Below are 19,184 nucleotides of genomic sequence, written 5' to 3'. Positions count from 1 at the left end.
ATGTTGGCAAAATTATCAATTAATACTTAATTCCTAACATACATGATGCAAAAATCTATTAAGAGCCCAATTTAATGAAATCCTGCGAGTCTAGGCTTATTTTTGTTTGTTCATTCATCAGACATGGATCTGTTTTCAAGCCTTACAGTCTAGGAGGGAGGTAGGACATATATGTAAAGTAACTAAAATATAAAGGTAGAAATGACCCAGAAAAGTATAGGTATAATTCTATAAAGAGAAAGAGGTTACTTCCACTTAGAGAAAGAAGAACGCTTTGTGAAGAAGATAGCAAGGATAGAAAGGATTTTAATGTATCCAGAAAGGACCCCAGTGGATGGATGGCAGCTTGGTTAAAGGCACGGAGTACATTTCTGGACAGAAGAGTTCTCGAGTAGTGAGGAATAAAAGTGAATGGTTGTTAGGTTTTGAAAGGCTCTGAGCGTGATGGTAAAGGGTCTGGACCCTGCTGTACAGGCACAGAAGAATCAACTGAGAGTTTCTGAGTGGGAGGAATGCTTCAAGAAGCCCAGTTTATCACAATGTGTAGGAGAACCTGAAAGAATGATACATTGGAAGAGACAAGTCAATTAATTGATTTTATTCTTAGCGGCTGTTGAGGTTTGAAAGTAAATACTAAGGAGTTAACGTAAGTGTGGAGTTGGGGTTAAGGGGGCTGGACATGATTTTTAACTTATTCTATGTATGTATATATGTATGTGCGTATATATGTATTTTTAGGCTTAATTAAGTTGCCAAAAGCAAAGGGTTTAGAGAGAAGTGTGCAGAGCTGGATGGTAACCATGAGCCATGTCTGTCTGGGCCAAAGGAAGAGAATGGAGGGAGGTGGAGGGAAGGCGGGCATATAAACTCTCATTTCAATTATGATTACACTGAACTTGGATTATACTGCTCAGCACTTTTAATTCAAAGATCTCCAAACGTTTTGCAAATATTAAGTAATTAAGACTCATAGGACCCTAGAGGTTCAGGTAACTATAATTATCCCCATTTCATACAGGAGGAAAGAGGACCAAAGTTTTTAATCAACTCATCCACTTCCCCTGGTTCCCCTGAAAGAACAAGGTCAGAACCACAGATTCCAAAGGAAAACTATGCCTTCACCTACAGGGACTAGTTTCTTCCATCCCTCTGCATCATTTCTGTATTGTTTTCCCATTAGGTATATATTGTTTAGCCAAGAAGACTTAAAAGAGAAACACCTCACATCCCTCAAGGAAAATAATGGGTAGTTGGAATCCACAAATACAACGGAGGGAAAAAAAGCTCATGATCATTACAGATGCTCACCTACTTACTTGAATGACCAATCAACTGAAACTAATAAATATTTTAGCAAATGATATCTGATAATGCATACGTTCCAAAGCTTTGAAGGAAGTTCCTTTAAAAATGTTGTTTTTAACGAAGAACCTAGGGTTAAGACGGGAATAAAGACACAGACCTACTAGAGAATGGACTTGAGGATACGGGGAGAGGGAAGGGTAAGCTGGGACAAAGTGAGAGAGTGGCATGGACTTATATACACTACCAAATGTAAAATAGATAGCTAGTGGGAAGCAGCTGCATAGCACAGGGAGATCAGCTCGGTGCTTTGTGACCACCTGGAGGGGTGGGATAGGGAGGTTGGGAGGGAGGGAGATGCAAGAGGGAATAGATATGGGAACATATGTATATGTATAGCTGATTCACTTTGTTATAAAGCAGAAACTAACACACCATTGTAAAGCAATTATACTCCAATAAAGATGTAAAAAAAAATGTAGTTTTAAACCATAACATAGTTTATGTCCAAGAGTACCTGATTACACTTCTTATAAAACACAGTCCTTCACACTACTCTCTGACCCGAGTACGTTCATGGTGTCGAATGAGATCTGGAGACATTACTTAGCCTCACTAAGAACGCCAGAGGAATTGCTGGTTCTTAGTTCAAACCTGGAGTGACACATACGTGTGAGTACCATGAGAAAAAGGTGTATTTCCCTGAATCATAAATTTGATATACAAAATTACATACATCTTTGATAGAAAGCCCTATAGCTCTGGCCTTCTATTCACTCCTTCTATTCCCCACCGCATTTCTGAAAAAGGATTTTTTCTACTGGTTGGAGACTTACCTTATCCAGGAGTAAAACCAGACCGTAATCTCCATTAGGAGAGGGATTGGGCATTCTCTGAATTACCACAATTTGTACGGTACCTTGCACAAACTAAGTTCCCACACACATTAAATGACTCAGTTCCCCTCTGTACTGGTAATATTTGCCTAGTATTTAGGGAGGTGCAATTAAAGTAAGAGCAGTAAGTCTTAAAGTGAGCTATAATGATGGAATGAATTTCGGAATAAGAGATAGGAAATGCCTGGCACAAGGACGAGGCCTGGGCAAAGAATACACTCCACCTGGATTCCAACCCCAGGCACAGCTGCCACCATGCAAAGGTCTACAAGTGCTTCCATCATTACTGCTCTGGGAAACCTGCTGTGCTACTGGAACCAAGGCAGCATCCCAGAAAGCCAGAGGCACCCAGAGCTGGCAGTCTTATCCATTTATCCATGCTCTGCCCCCTTCCTCCACCTCCTCTACCCAGAGAAATGCTGCCCCAACAGTGTACATCTCTAGTCCCTCTTAAAGAAGTCTCAAGCATACACAGGTCACTTGCCCATCAAAGAAGGAGACTGTCTAAAAATGCTTTTTACAGTATTGTTTTAAACTGCCAGTTGTTAGATTACAAGAACGAAATGGCAGTTAACATTCAATTAAAAAGCCTAACCTCTTGGGCTTCCCTGGTGGCGAAGAGGTTGAGAGTCCGCCCCCCCCCCATGCGGGGGACACGGGTTCGTGCCCCGGTCTGGGAAGATCCCACGTGCCGCGGAGCGGCTGGGCCCGTGAGCCATGGCCGCTGAGCCTGCGTGTCCGGAGCCTGTGCTCCGCAACAGGAGAGGCCTCAACAGTGAGAGGCCCACGTACCGCACACACACACACACACAAAAAAGCCTAACCTCTTTAATTAGGATTCTGTTTTCTTTAGAATTTCAGGTGGAATTTGTCATACTGAGCTAAAGTTCATATTTAACAATATACTGACTATTAAAATGCCAAAAAGCAACGTATTATTTATTAAATTTCCACACAGGGTAGACAGTAACATTAATTAAGAAGACACTGTCTACCTGGTTCTGTGAAGTTTCAGTGACCCACTGTGTAAGGAAGGGCCTGAAAAAAGTATCAAGGATCCATCACATTTAATGCTAGGTGTTGATCTCTACAAGTCCTGTGAAATCATGGGGAAAATTTTCCTGTAAAGGGAAAATGACTCTGGAAATAGTAAATAAGGAGATATAAACATCATTGTAACACAGGCATTTAAGTTTCATTTAAACATATGGACTTTGAACTTATAGAAAAAATTTAAGTACAAAATTCATTTCATGCAACCTAAATCTCCAACTTCAGATAATTTTTTGAGTGTTACATCTATAAATTAAGTGTATTAATGCAATTCCAATTTGTTACTAAGAATACTACAACAGAAGGAGAAACTTGTGGAGACTGAGATAAGTTTTAGGAAATGTAGGTATGGTATAAATGTCCATGGGTGGAAATTAAATGAAGCCTTGCTTCTCAAAGTGGGATCCATGGGCCAGTAGCATTAGCAAAACCTGGGCTAATAAGAAAAGCAGAATCTCAGCTTCCCCTCCTCCAAACCATCACAGCATCCACTCAGTCAGAATCTGCATTTCAACAAGACTCATAAACTTCAAGGTGATTCGTATACTTATTAAAGTTGAGAAGCACTGGACTAAGTGATAAAACCAAATGGCGGTTAACATTCAATTAAAAAGCGGTGTCTACTTAAGACACGGAAACGGCAGGGTTAACATCAACTTAAGTAACCTCCTTGGTTCAACTTGTTTTATTGGGACATTTATTATGTGGCAAAATAGTTCTGCTTTTGTAATGTTAAGTAAAATCTGGGTTCCCTTTATGTCAGCTGGCTTTTCCACTGTTGTGTTCATACCATAAAGTGCAGGATACCTATAAACGTGACAGGCTGAATGAGAATTTATAGAGTACTACTGATCTAAATCTGGACTTCCACTCAATCACTAAATTTTATCTCAATGCTACAAGGCAAGTACAAGCATAACTGGCCTCCCTGATCATTAGAACCCTAACATCACTCACTTGATCAGAATGACACTGGAAATGATGTGATCAGTTAGAGCAGCTAGTAGATTTCCAGGCACATTAATATTACTTTCAGCCGGATGTCTCTGATCCTCCCGAGTCCTTTCTGTTGTGAAATGGTGAAACAGAGGCAGAAAGAACTGACTCACCCGCTCAATGGAGATTTCTTATTTCTACACTTGTCCTAAAACTAACAGATCCAGCTACCTCCTACCAAGTACTATGAAATTAAAACAGAAAACAAAAAACTCACAAAATAAAACAACAATGGGGAATTCCCTGGTGGTCCAGCGGTTAGGAATCCACACTTTCACTGCCGAGGACCCGGATTCAGTCCCTGGTCGGGGAACTAAGATCCTGTAAGCCCCACGGCACGGCCAAAAGAAACAAGAACAAAAACAAGACAAAACAAACAAAAAACAACAGCAGCAAACAACCAAACCCTAAAGTATATTAGCGTACGTATCGAGCATAAAAATCCCCTCTCCAACCCAAATCTGTCTCTATTTCAATAAGGTACCCAGCAGCAACTCGATTTCTCAGTTGAGTTCCAACATGTGGGATCATTTGCTTCAAGACTGAAGCACCCAAAATGGTTTTTTAAAAATGTTAGATTTCCAAAGAAAAGTAAAAAGTTTGAGTTGAACAGCATTATCAGGGAGTCGATAGGGGTAGGGTAATTTCATAAACAGAACTGCTAGAGACTGGTCCACTCTTTAGGCTTTTTACAAAGGACTAAAAAAGATGGTTAGTTTCCAAACCCCAAGAAGTCACCAAGTTCACCAGTACAAATGCAAGTGACTCACACTGGGAACCCTGATATCGTGGCTGTTACATCATTGGCAGATGGGTGGGTGAGATGAGGCTGAGATGCCACAAAACCCTATTTTCCCAGGCAGTATCCACCTTGAGCCCCACACAGTACAGATGTGAACAAAGCTAAGGGACTGCCTCTCCAAATCACAAACAAGGTGCACCTACTAACAGAGGCTGTTGTGAAAACACAGGAGAATGTGGTCTTCCAAGTTCCTGGATCCAGGAAGGAGCGTGCTCTGTCTAAAAAAAATGCAAGGGTGACACAACTGCAGTCTTTGTCCCTAAGGGGAGAACATGCACTAATTCAAACCAGAGGATAAAGAAAATCCACCTTTAAAAAGTCTGCCACAATGTGAAGCCTGGGAATATGCCAGAACAATTACAATCGGAAAAAAAAAAAAAAAAAAAAAGGCAAAGGAAGAAAGTTAAGACCCGTCTGTCCTATTTCAGTCTCTTTTTTCAGAACCGGCAATGTCAAATCGACAGGTTGCTTTCAGAGTGTTGCTGGACACTCTTGAGTTCCTGCCAGGAGGTGCCGTGGGGATTCTGACAGCTGTGAGCCGACACCCACCAGACACCGTCCCCATACAAACACACTCTTAATGGACCCCAGAGCTGTGGTAGATGTATGCCTTTCTCAGTGTTTCCACAGATGGTGCTCCTGAAAATTTCCATAGCCAATGTATGCCTGTGGTTAATTAGTTATCTGAGCAATTTCCATAAAGAAAGAATATCTGTACATAAGTAGACCCATCTTAGGTCCAAACTGAAAGACTTCAATGTCATTAAGTCAGAAGGGGTAAAGAGAGAATGGGATGGATAATTCTCAACTGGTGAAGAGACCTCTCTCTAGATTAGACCCTATCCTCGGAAGGAACACAGAACTTTATAATTTTTGAAAAAGCATGAGAGGTGAAAACAGGTGGGGGAAGAACCTGAACGGAGGATAACTTGCCTCTAGAATCAAAAGAGTAACATTCCTTTAAAAGCTACTACCAAGAAATCCTAGGGGAAAGATAAAATTAGCAAGATAAGGCTAGCAGCTCTGTTGCTCACCTTTATGAGACCATTTTCAGGAATCGGTTTGTTAAATTCCACTGAAGCACAAATGCACACACCACAGCCCTTCTTCTGGGATGCACAGTCATACCATACAGAAGCGTGTGGGTAGAGGCCAAACATGTGTGGACACGCAACCCTTTCTGTAGCAACGCAGTGTTCTGTGCGTTCTCTAGGATTAACCTTCTCCACACATGGAGAAAACTGGTGGTTCCACACATCGAGTTGTCTTTCAGGTTATTTTTGCATCCAACTCTATAATTTCTTTTAATTGCTTATTGTAAAACACAGGAAAGTGCTCATTATTTGTAGCTTAATGCAGGAGCAAAACTAATTGCATTCCCCCGCCCACTGCCCTACCCCAGCCCCCAACTCGTGTGTGTCACCGTTCATCTGAACAGCACAAGGAAGCCGGTTCCTGGGCCCTGTACATAATGAGCCAGGCGGACCCTATTCCAGAAACTGGCTGTGCTCCAGAGCTACTATAAAATACAAGGAAAATATTAACATCTCAGATGACAAAAGATCCATATGGCTGGTCAGAAAATATCCACATCATAGAATGTAACTATATGGAAACATTCAATTCTGTGGTTTCATGAGTATAAGGACTGTGAGAACGTCTGTTTGTCTCCAACCCTTTTCACTCAACATTGATTCCTACAGAAGTCATGCAAACTCTAACATCAATACATGTAATCGAAACAAAGGGATGAGGGCTGTGTTTCTACATAGTATCATAAATAAATACAGTATTGGTAGTGGTGTATATGGGGGGGGGTTGGAAGATGCTCTAGGGAGCTGGTTAAATAAGTAATATCAAACTTCTCTTCATATTAAAAAGTGATTTAAAATAACAGCTAACATTTACTAGCTATGAGGTAAATAATCTAATTATTGACTGTTTACAGCTGAGAAAACTGAGGCTCAGAGAGATTTTGTAAATTGCCTGAGACCATATGACTGGCATGTGGTGGAAATGGAATTTGAACCTGGGCTAGCTTGCATGCTTCTTTCCATATGGGGTCAGATGTGAATGTGGTGTCATATTTTGAGGGAGGTCTATTCCACCAACTTCTTATTTATTTAAGCAAAGCCCCATGTGATCATTCCTGATAAGTAGTTTGTTTACACGCTAATTCCACAGAGGTTGAACATAATCTTAATGTTTCTTCTTCACTACCCTCTTCCCAATATTGAATTATTCCCTCAAGGTACCAACCATACATGCATACTTAATAGGGCAGAGTGTCAAAACTTTGCAGGGAGGTAATTTGTTTGAAATGGCAGGACATTTTCCCCTGAGAAGATTTCTTTGGGCACTGGAACAAAGCCACATGCTTTTCAGACCAGGAACTACAACTGCCAAATATATGTGTCAACTCCACTTGAGTAAGAATACAGTAAGTCCCCTACATATGAACCTTCAAGTTGCGCACTTTCAAAGATGCAAACGTGCATTCACATGTCCAATCACATAAGTTAGTTGATGTGTCTGGTGTACATTGTCACGTGCATGCACCCTCTACAAGTGGTTGTGCTTTTGTGTACTTTACAGGACTGTTGCTGTGCAACACGAGGCACTTACTAATGAAGACCTGATGGAATTGGAGGCCCAGAGAAAGGACGAAGAGAGACTAGAGGAAGAAGTAACTGAAGAACCGAAGAGATTCATGCCTTGGGAAATGGCAAGGGGGTTTTCTTTATCTGAGGAGGCACTGTTAGTTTTTGAGGCACAGGATCTGAACGCAGAACGGTACATGGAGATTGCAGCAACCATTCAGAATGCAATCCAGTGCTACCGTGTAGTCTATGATGAGAAAAAAAGGGCTACTACCCAGACATCACTGGATCGTTTTTTCAAGAGGGTCGATAGAATTGAATCCAGCGAGGAACCAGAACCTGTGCCATCAACGTCAGGCATGAGTGAAATTGCAGCTTGCCCTCCATCTCCTATTGCTGACGACCCCTCAGCTCTACCATCTCCCACCTCCTCTCCCTCCCCCAGTCAGTAACTCTCTTCTTGCCTGTTCACTCGATGCCAGCCCCTGTATGCCAGCTGTTGTACTGGACTACTGTACTTTTCAAGGTACTGTGCTGTAAGATTAAAAATGTTTTCTATGTCTTTTGTGTTTGTTTTCTATGTATTATTTGTGTAAAAATTATTAAAACCTATTACAGTACAGTACTAGATAGCCGATTGTGTTAGTTGGGTACCTAGGCTAAATTTGTTAGACTTACGAACAAATTGGACTTATGAATGTGCTCTCAGAACAGAACTCTTCAGTACGTAGGGGACTTACTGTAATTTCAATCAAGACCCAAGTGCCCATGTGTCTTAAAAAAAAAAAAAAAAAACTTCTGACATAAAAACCTTTCTTTTCAGTTATCTCAACCTAATCCCCTCCAAGTCTGGTAGCCTAGGTTACCCCACTTCTGACCCATGAGGTTTGTCCTGTTACTCAAGAAAAGAGCTGAGGGGGTGAGATGGGAGTGAAAGCATGGCAAGACAGTGTCAAATATATTCCTGGGGAGTGGTTCAGACACCTAGTTAGGACCACAAAGACAGGAGGACAGCTGGCCCAGCACAGACAGAGCAGCGGACTCAGACTGTGCAAATAGAAGCTACTGAGTCAAAAAAGCCAAAGGAACAAGGGTGATGGAGCGCACGTTCTCTGCCACCAAACTGATACCCAGAGGCCCTCCGCGTGAACGACTAAGGCAAAACGGACCCCACAGCTACATGGAGTGGATGCAGAACATATCCCTGGGATGACATCCTGAATGTGTGTGGTGGGTTAGATGATAGCGTAAAAGAACACCACGCTTCTGGCCTTGGTCAGCCCTCGGCAGAGAGCAGCCTTCAAGAAGCAGCTGCGAGGAGCCTGAGAACAAAACTGGAAATGCCTGTTGTGAAGCCTTGACAGGTGTTAACAAAAGAAAATGTGTATCTGCATTTGTCAGTGGTGTGTCAGCTAGCTTCTGGCAGTCCACCCTTATGCCCAGGAATTGTTTTGTGTTTCTTGTGTAGGGCAGACACAGTCATCAGTTAACTCCCCAAGTGCAACTAGTCCACATAGGAGAGAGGAGTGGCTTTCCCCTTTTAAGTGGCCCCTTCAAAAATTCTGTGAAAGAGAAGAATGTTCGTTTGGATTGAATGACCATTCTGCCAGGCTCATTTAGCACACTTCTCTGTGCAGTGGAATTAAAGTGATTTTTTTCTGAACGGAGCACACTGTCCTCAGAGAAGAATAAGATGGAGAATTAATCTTACCAGTGGGAATGGCAGAGTCGTGCAAGGAGGATGTGTAATATATGGTCTTCAACATGTGGAGATGTTATCTAGGCTATAAATCTTATGTTCTCACAGGATGCCCTATTTGTAACATGCAGGAAACTACCGGACAACTTTAATGGGGAAGTCTAGCAATATTGCAACATTGTATCCCATAGTTTTACTTTACCTTATAAAGCACTAATTATTTAATTACAAATCTTAGGGTAAGTGCAAAATTATTTCTCAAAAGAGCACCCCCTTGGGTATGAAAGCTCCAAATGTAGCAAGACTTCCTCTGTGATTTGGGATCTCTCTCTGGAATTCAATCCCTAGAAATAAGGTTAGCAGCTGGGAAACAAGCATTGAAAGCCTGGTACGCAGGGCATTGCAGTGGAACAATTTCCTTTTCTATTCCAGTAAACACTGTTGTGCTCTTTAGACCCAGTATTGCTAGCTGGGTGAATAATGAATGCATGCTCAACTTTCCACTGCAGGAAATTCTGCAAGTGGCAATGTGGGTCCATTCCATGTGTGTCACTAGAGCTGGCGTAAGCCCACGCCATGGTGAGGCATTATTTCCATTGGAACTGATGCCTGCACCAGCTCTCGGAACTGGGCAGTATTCCCACTGCAAACCAGGGGACACGGAAGAGACTGAGACCTCACTTAGAAGGTCGCCTCCCGTTTCTCATCTTTCAGACTGACATGCACTCTGTTGGTGAGGCTGTAGTGAAACAGGCATTCTCATTTACTGATGGTGGGTGTACAAACAGTTCAAGACCTTTTTGCAGGACAATAAGGCAATACCTATCAAAATTTTAAATGAATTTTCCTGCTAATCCAGCAATTCCGCTTCTGAGAATAAATGTACAGTAATAGGTAGGTGCATACGTACAAAATGATGCATACACAAGGTTATTAATTGCAACAAGGCATAGAATAGCAAAAATACTAGAAGGAGTCCCATTTCTAGCTAAAGGAAAGTATATAAACTATAGTGCATATTTACAATGAATTCGTGCAACTGTAAACAAGTTAGCTCCCATATACTGAAATGGAAAGCTCTCTGAAATATATTGGTAAGTGATAAAAGCAAGATACAAATCAGCAGATGTATACATATACATACTATCTTTTGTTTTAAAACTGGGGGAATATAATAATATTCATATTTACCTGTATTTCCATAAAACACACTGTATTCACATGAGACAAATACAAACGACCACCCACAGATGGTATGTGTCAGGTGGGGATACAGGTGGGCATGGCACAGGTGGGGCAGGAATTCTCAATGTAGCCTTTTTTTTTTTAATATATATCTTTGTTGGAGTATAATTGCTTTACAATGGTGTGTTAGTTTCTGCTGTACAACAAAGTGAGTCAGCTATATGTATACATGTATCCCCATATCTCCTCCCTCTTGCATCTCCCTCCCTCCCACCCTCCCTATCCCACCCCTCTAGGTGGTCACAAAGCATAAAGCTGATCTCCCTGTGCTATGAGGTTGCTTCCCACTAGCTATCTATTTTACATTTGCTAGTGTATATACGTCAATGCTACTCTCTCACTTCGTCCCAGCTTTCCCTTCCCCCTGTGTCCTCAAGTCTGTTCTCTATGCCTGCATCTTTATTCCTGCCCTGCCACTAGGTTCATCAGTACCATTTTGTTTTTTAGATTCCATATATGTGCATTAGCATATGGTATTAGTTTTTCTCTTTCTGACTTACTTCACTCTGTATGACAGACCCTAGGTCTATCCACCTCATTACAAATAACTCAATTTTGTTCCTTTTTATGGCTGAGTAATATTCCATTGTATATATGTGCCACATCTTCTTTACCTATTCATCTGTCGATGGACATTTAGGTTGCTTCCATGTCCTGGCTATTGTAAATAGAGCTGCAATGAACACTGTGGTACATGTCTCTTTTTGAATTATGGTTTTCTCAGGGTATATGCCCTGTAGTGGGATTTCTGGGTCATATGGCAGTTCTATTTTTAATTTTTTAAGGAACCTCCATACTGTTCTCCATAGTGGCTATATCAATTTACATTCCCACCAACAGTGCAGGAGGGTCCCAGTTTCTCCACACCCTCTCCAGCATTTATTGTTTGTAGATTTTTTGATGATGGCCATTCTGACTGGTGTGAGGTGATACCTAATTGTGGTTTTGATTTGCATTTCTCTAATGATTAGTGGTGTTGAGCTCAACGTAGACTTTCTAATACTATTTTGATTTTTGAATCATGTAAATAAATTATCAAAAACTTAAATTAAAAATAACCAATTAAAAAATGTTTAACCTAGTGGCTTTGCTTTTGGCACCAAAGAATCTCCCACAGTGCTCTGATGCAACAGACACTCAAGAAATTTAACCAGTTCTAGGTCCTGGTGGTGACTAAAACCAAAAGTCTTTGGGGGAACCATCTCAATTTCTGGGACATCTCTGGAAACCAATCTAATGTGGGATACTTGGATATAAAGGACTGTCTCTGGGGCTAGGGACTGAAGACCCGAGCTCTGGTCCGCCTTTCCCACCTGCTATGTAGTTGACCCTATAAAATGGCTGAGAACTGGCCATTTTTTACCAACAAATTGGGCAAATTCATGGGTGAACATTCATGGGTGAGCCAATTCAAGGACTCTGCTGCCTCAGCTCTGTGACAAAAGGAGGATTAGAGTTCTCACCCTGCCTGTCACAGCATCATGCCAAGCGTCATCAACACATAGAAAAGGGCTCTATAAACTCTAAAGGGCAACCCTACAAACAACCTTTGTAAAGCACAACACCAAGCTGAAGAGTGACCATGGCCAAACACAGAAGGAGAATGAGACCCATTCCCAAAAGTCTCTGAGACACTTAGATGGTGGGGAGGAAAGAAAACTTCCAAAAGATGGAATCTAAATGTAAACAGAAGAAAAGAGCAGGCTGACAAAGAAAGACTTTGAAGATTAAGACATATGGTTAAATGACTCCATATGTGGTCATCTGCAATTGAATATACTGCAAATTCTAGAAGCCTTAACAGGGAAATTAGGGAAACATATATGGAGCAAACTTAAAGGGCACAGACCTGAATACAGATGCAAGATCAATGTCAAATGAATGATTCAAAAGGATGGCCCTTATCCTTGCGATCAGTGTAGATGTTGGAGCCATGTGCCTGTCATATATAGGTAGGCCTCCAACCTTCCTCCAAAATAAAATGCAAACTTCAAACACTTTGGAAAATGCTCCCTAGGGGACCACCTTTTACCCCAAATTTTGAAATGGTACGAAAAGCACTCTCTAAAAAGGCAAAAAAGAAAAAAACCTTCTCAAAAAACAAAAAAAAGAAAGAAAGAAGAAAACCTTCTCTTCTCCATATTTATGGTCATCTGGAAAGCAGATCTCCCTTTAAACGGATGGTCAAGCTGGACCGCAATGTTAAACTCATCATGAAAACCCAAAGGTTGCTTCTCTCACCTTCTTGAAGTGAAACATTCCATTCCAAGAGGTAGGAAATAACCACAGGAGGAAGTTCACTGCTGGTGCCCTAACTTGGTACTGCTATCTAGACACCTGGTCTGGAAACCAGAAGTCTCTTTGGAACTCAGAAAAAAAGCGAAGAACTCCTTTCTACTTTGGTTAAGGAAGGTCCTTGTGCAAGATGCCTGGTTCCAATTGGGTCTAAGTGGTCTAAACCGTACAATGCATTGAGACCACCACTTAATAACTTTGATGGACCTTGCTAAGAATTTCCCAGGCCACTTTGGGTCAAATGCAATGTCGTCTCACTTTCAGCTTCATGTTTCAGTTGACCATGCTTCCTTACAGAAATTTCCCTAGGAGGCTTACTATCCTATATTATTTCCAGTCAGAGTCTCCTCTTGCACAAGAGGCTTAAACTAACTCTGATTAAGAATCAGAATGTGCTCTGTTTCAGTTAAGGATTCATTTATTCATTCAGCACAGGTTATTAAGAACTGACCAAGTTTAGATGTGCTTTGCTTTAAGAAAATCATTTTCAAGGAAGCTTCATGTAAAGGAGGAATAATTAACCTGGTAACTGTTTTTGTTTAAAAAATGTGTAGCTTTGAGGCACTTTATTATAAAAAAGCTGGTACTCATATACATAAATGAATAGGAACTTAAAAATCATCATACATTTACTTCATTTTTTAGCTTGACCTTCTAGTAAATCTTTAGCTTCATTGATTTTGGCTGCTATATAAGGAGATCCTCCCTTGTCTGGGTGATTTAAAAGCATAATTCGTCGATGAGCATCTCTTATTTTTCCCTTATTGGCAGTAGGCTTAGACCTAGTATTAATGCTGCTTCCCATTTTGTCATTTTGGGTTCAAACCCACCTCTGTAATAGCCACCATTGAAGGCAGATTTTGGTAGACTTTGAAAAACTTGTTTTACTCGAGGCTCCATGTGCTTCATGGCTTGCAAAGCGTAACGGCCTGCAAATCCTGCAGCAGCAATGGTCAGTCCAACTGCTACCACTGTACTGGCCATGGTTCCCGCTCGGCTCCTCTGCCTCCACCGGGAGCGTGGTACATCCCACCCCACCAACTCTACAAAGTGGTAACTCTTAATAGATTCTTCAAGTGGCTGAATCCTGAGTTTAAATCCTCACTGACTTTCAAATACAACAAGAAAATCAATTATGGAGGTGGGCACACTCCCAGCTAACTGTCAACAGCTTTCAAGGGAGGTGTTTCAATGTCGCTCCAAATGGTCAATATCACACGGTTAATCATTTAGTTAGAGATTCACAAGATCAGAAACAATTCTTAAAAAAATGTTTACAGGAACACAGGGACAATGAGTTAACACCTCCAAGGTGTATGTCAGTGTCAGGGATACAAGCTCATGTTTCATAAGCAGAGCTCTGGTCACTTGATTGAAGTTGAAGGTCATAACCGGCTATGTTTCTGTCATTTCCTCATGTGAAGAAAAGTAAGTTGTAGCCCATGTTTATTCCACAAGGAAAAAAAAAATCCACAAATGTTTTTAAAGCTACATTTTGGCCTCTTCTCTCACCAGAGCTACAAAGGTTGCCCATCTTTCCATGGCTGGGTTATCTGTGAAGGCCTTGTTTGGATATCAACTTGTCAAACTTATTGCTTAGAATGACTATGACTTAGTGTTCTCCTAAAATTGACTTTTTAACTTTTTGTTCACTTAATAGACATACTATGAGCACAGATACTGGGGACACCAAAATGAATGAGAGAATCCCTGCCTTTGGAACTTCACTGTTAAAGGGGGTGGGGGATGCAGAACAGTTTAGACATGTGAGCAAACAATTACAGTTCAATGTAGAACATGCTGTAAGCATCCTAAGCAGGATACTCTAGAATGTTTTTCTCAACTAAGACATCACATCCACAGCTCCTAGCAGAGAACCTGATACAGAGAAGACACCCAATAATGTTTTAATAGTTGTGCAATTATTGCTTATATAGTTAACTATTGAATTGTAAGATAGAGACCATGGATGACCCAGGAATTCAGATAGAACAGGTTTCTCTTGGGCAGGAGTCTTTCTAGAGGAAGTCAAATTTGAGCTGGGTCTTAAAGGATGAGTAGGACTCAGATGGATGAAAGGAAGAGAAAGTCAACGAGTAAACAAATTAGCCTCCAAAGATTACAACAAAAGAGTTCTGGTCTTGTCACCGTTGGTACAAAGTGAAGCAGATTTAGGCATGGAGCATGCTGATACAGTTTTTAATTGTCTTGACAATAAGCCATAAAAGGTACTCTTTTAGGGCTGGAAAGTGCCAGTAATAACAACAGTGGCTGAAATTCATTAAGCATTTACTATGCCAAGCACTATTCTGAGGACTTTACATGTATTAACACACTTAATCCCTACCACGACCCTGTTAGGAGGTTGAGGCACAGAGATTGGAAGTAGTTTGTACAAGGGCCTAGACCTTGTAAGTAAGCGGTGGCCTTGGAATCCAATTCGACACTTGGGCCCAGGAATGTTGTCCCAGGCCTTCTGCTCTCACATGGAAGTCTGCAGTTATGCAGTATCTTTCAAGTCAGAAGAATATCTTCAACAGGCCTCCCACGTCAAAGCTTCTGAATTTCTGATTATTTACAAGACTGCAAACCACTTCTAACCATGCTCAAATCCAAGTATTTGGACGATGAAGTAAATGATGTCTTTTTAAATTTATTTGGTTTCTAGTTCAGCAATTCTTAAACCTCCTGCACGTCTGAACCACCTGTGGAAGTTTCTAAACATAACATATGGCCAGGCTCTGGACCAAACACACGAATCTCAGGGCTTAGGACCTGATAGCTGTATTTTTTTTTAAGTTTCGAAGGTAATTCTGATGATCACCATCTTTAAGAACCACTGCTCCATGGTATGCTTTCCAACAGTTCACTTACAGGACCCTCAGCTTTAAGCAAAATTATAACTAAGAAGCTCAAGGAACAAGACATATCCTTTTTCTCTTTTTTCAAGAGTTTTTTGTTTTCTTTAAAAAAAAGGAAACTAAATTTAACAACTCCTTAGAGTAAACATTTTTTATCTTCCCATCATCATCTTCTTCCTTGGCACACAGAAGGGTGCCAATCTCTTCTCTAGAGTGGACACTAGGCCAGGGTGACAACACTGGTCTCCATTTGTGCCGGGCACCCACATTAACGCATCAAGGGTGAAATACGGTTTCTAACCTGAATTCTGCAGTTCACGGTTGTAGACAGCCAGCATGATGGTCAGAGGGCTGGATTAGGAGAAGTCATGGAGCTGTAATCCTTGCTCTGGTTCCATAGCTGTACATTTTGGATCAAGTTATTTAACTACTCTAAGCTTCAGTTTCCTCAACTGTTATATAGGAATAATGTCTGCCCAAATTTTTTCAAAGTTATTTATAGGATCAAGTGGAATGAGACATGTGAATGCATTTTCTTAATGTATGGAGCACTATACCTTTGGACAAGGTTATTACCGAGGTGTACAATCTTACCTATATATGACAATAAAATCATGTAGGAGTGTTAGTGATGACAAACCAACTGATTTTTGGTCCCAGTACCAATTTCTACTGGGGCACTGCACTAGGGCAAGTCTTCAAAACCTCTGATACTGGGGCTTCCCTGGTGGCGCAGTGGTTAAGAATACACCTGCCAATGCAGGGGACACGGGTTCAAGCCCTGGCCCGGGAAGATCCCACATGCCGCGGAGCAACTAAGCCTGTGCGCCACAACTACTGAGCCTGCACTCAAGAGCCCGCAAGCCACAACTACTGAAGCCTGCGTGCCTAGAGCCCATGCTCCACAACAAGAGAAGCCACCGCAATGAGAAGCCCACGCAACGCAATGAAGGGTAGCTCCCGATCTCCACAACTAGAGAAAGCCCGTGCACAGCAATGACGACCCAACACAGCCAAAAATAAAAACAAACAAACAAACAAACAAACAAACAAACAAATATATATATATATATATATATATATATATATATATATATATATATATAAAATCTCTGATACTGCTTGGAATAGTGATGGCGAGGGTTCCCCTAAATTCTTAGATGAGACTAACTCTGAAGAACAATCAGATGCTCTGGAATAATAGACACTTCAAAGTTTTAAGAAAATCATTGCCAGGGATGTGAAAACTAGAAAAATATACTGGTATTTTAGGAAGAACATTTTAAAATAAATTTTATTAATGGTGATAAATTTCAATGATTAATAAAATATTTAAGGTAAGGTCACCTTATGTTGCTTCTCAGCCATTACACGTCTATGATTATTTCTAATAATTATGCAGTGGGGAAAATTTCACATACCTGTATCTATGTTACCAAGTTACCATCCATGAATAATTTAAACAAGCGGATGAACACAACTCTCAATGCAAGAGAATGGCCACAGGAATGGGCAGGAGGACAGTCATTTTCATGAAGAAGGAAGGAAGATTTAAGACTTTGGGATTTCTACTTATTGGTTTTTCTCTAGAACAACAGTTTTCCAACTGGGTTTTGCAGACAAGAGTGTCAAGAGCCTTCTTGCAAGGGGCTAAATCGAGGTCAAGGAGACAGGACACTGATGTTCCCACCTGCAGTTCAACTAACTCAGCCCTGCTTATTTTTGTTTTACACATTGGGATTTTAAGTAAGATTGTATTACAGGAAAAAAAAAATCCTACAATGTACTTATTTACATTTATACCACTAATTTGGAGGTTAGAGGACCTGTGTCTAACCCTCTGATTTTGTCTCAAAGAACAAAGAATGAATGGAATAGTCCTGGCACTATTTATTTATGGCTTATTCTTTTTTTATTTATGGATTTATGGTTTATTCTGATTGCCCTGCTCAGGAGTGAAGGAGAAGGTTAGAAACGTGGCTATAGGTTTGGTATTAGAAGGAAAATGGGATCTATTACTACTTCCTGATCCTGTGATTTTATTTTTTTTGAGATTCACAAGAGAATATGTGAAAATTTGCTTCTTTGTTCAGTATATCAAGAAGCTAAACATTTCTGAGTTGATGGTACCAAACTGTGCTCTAGTTCCATTGACATATTTACATGATCCACAAACACTACATACGGATCTTTATTTATTCCATGTATTTGAGCAAAAACACCTCCTGACTTCACAGTGAAAGGAGACCACCCAATGGATTGAAAAGTGGTTTTAGGAAACTCTTTAAAAAATTACAATTTAAGCATGCTATTGACTAACGTTTAAAGGCAATATAGTATTTACTACACTGATTTTTCCTTCTTTTTCTTACTCAGCATAATCATGAAACCAGCTTCTAGTAAATGGAAGCATTTTCACATTTTTAGTTTCTTTAGGGAGGAAACACACAGGGCTTATAAACACTGCAAAATAAAAGACACATTCCTGAATACTAAAAGGCCCAAACATGTCCTTGTAAGTACGGAAAAAATCCATCATAACATCAGTGGAAATGAACAGCATCTTTAGTCCAGAAGTTCTCCTTCTACTATGGCTTCTACCAGCATCATTACAAGAGTTCCTCTTGAGGGCTTCCCTGGTGGCGCAGTGGTTAAGAATCTACCTGCCAATGCAGGGCACATGGGTTCAAGCCCTGGTCGGGGAAGATCCCACATGCCACGGAGCAACTAAGCCCATGTGCCACAACTACTGAGCCTGCACTCTAGAGCCCACAAGCCACAATAACTGAAGCCCGCGTGCCTAGAGCCCGTGCTCTGCAACAAGAGAAGCCGCCGCAATGGGAAGCCTGCACACTGCAACAAAGAGTAGGCCCCGCTTGCCACAACTAGAGAAAGCCCGCGTGCAGCAACGAAGACACAACACAGCCAACAAACAAACAAACAAACAAACAAATAAATAAAAGAATTCCTCTTGAAATATCCTCAAATAATAGCAAAATGTTTAAGACACTAACAAGCATTTTTGTTGCCTTAATTTGAACATGAAATGATACCTGATTGTTATATATAAAAAAAGATTAATCTCTTAAAAGTGACATAAATTCTTCCAAAATATTACAATCCATAACTGAAAATACAGGATGGGCAGGAAGTTCTGAAATGACTCAGAGAATTCGTTCAATAGATTTTTAAAATACTCTTTTGAAGTGAGTATATGAAGAGGTAATGGAAGACTTAACTGGCAGAATCACTGGAGTTCCTTATCAAGGGGCACCTGAAGATGGATGGATCCATCTAGCCCAGTGCCTGGCACCCACTGGGCACTCAATTAACACTTGATGAATTAATAACTAAAAGAATCATTCCCTGCATGTAATACTTTTACTTTTTCTTTAAAGAAAAGCTTTGAAACAGGAGAAAACATACATGTAGCAA

At 40.7% G+C, this 19,184-nt stretch overlaps 1 protein-coding gene and 1 pseudogene across 3 annotated transcripts in view; both read right to left on the bottom strand.

The window, feature by feature from the left end:
* BDNF (brain derived neurotrophic factor) overlaps positions 1-19,184 on the bottom strand; it is a 36,530-nt gene that overhangs the window by 7,256 nt on the left and 10,090 nt on the right. The gene's annotated exons all lie outside the window — the stretch shown is intronic.
* LOC132493994 (mitochondrial import inner membrane translocase subunit TIM14-like) lies at positions 13,486-13,929 on the bottom strand (annotated as a pseudogene).

The sequence above is a fragment of the Mesoplodon densirostris genome, chromosome 7 (genome assembly GCF_025265405.1).
Source record: "Mesoplodon densirostris isolate mMesDen1 chromosome 7, mMesDen1 primary haplotype, whole genome shotgun sequence".
Classification (NCBI taxonomy): domain Eukaryota; kingdom Metazoa; phylum Chordata; class Mammalia; order Artiodactyla; family Ziphiidae; genus Mesoplodon; species Mesoplodon densirostris.
This window is presented reverse-complemented; position numbering and strand designations above follow the sequence as displayed.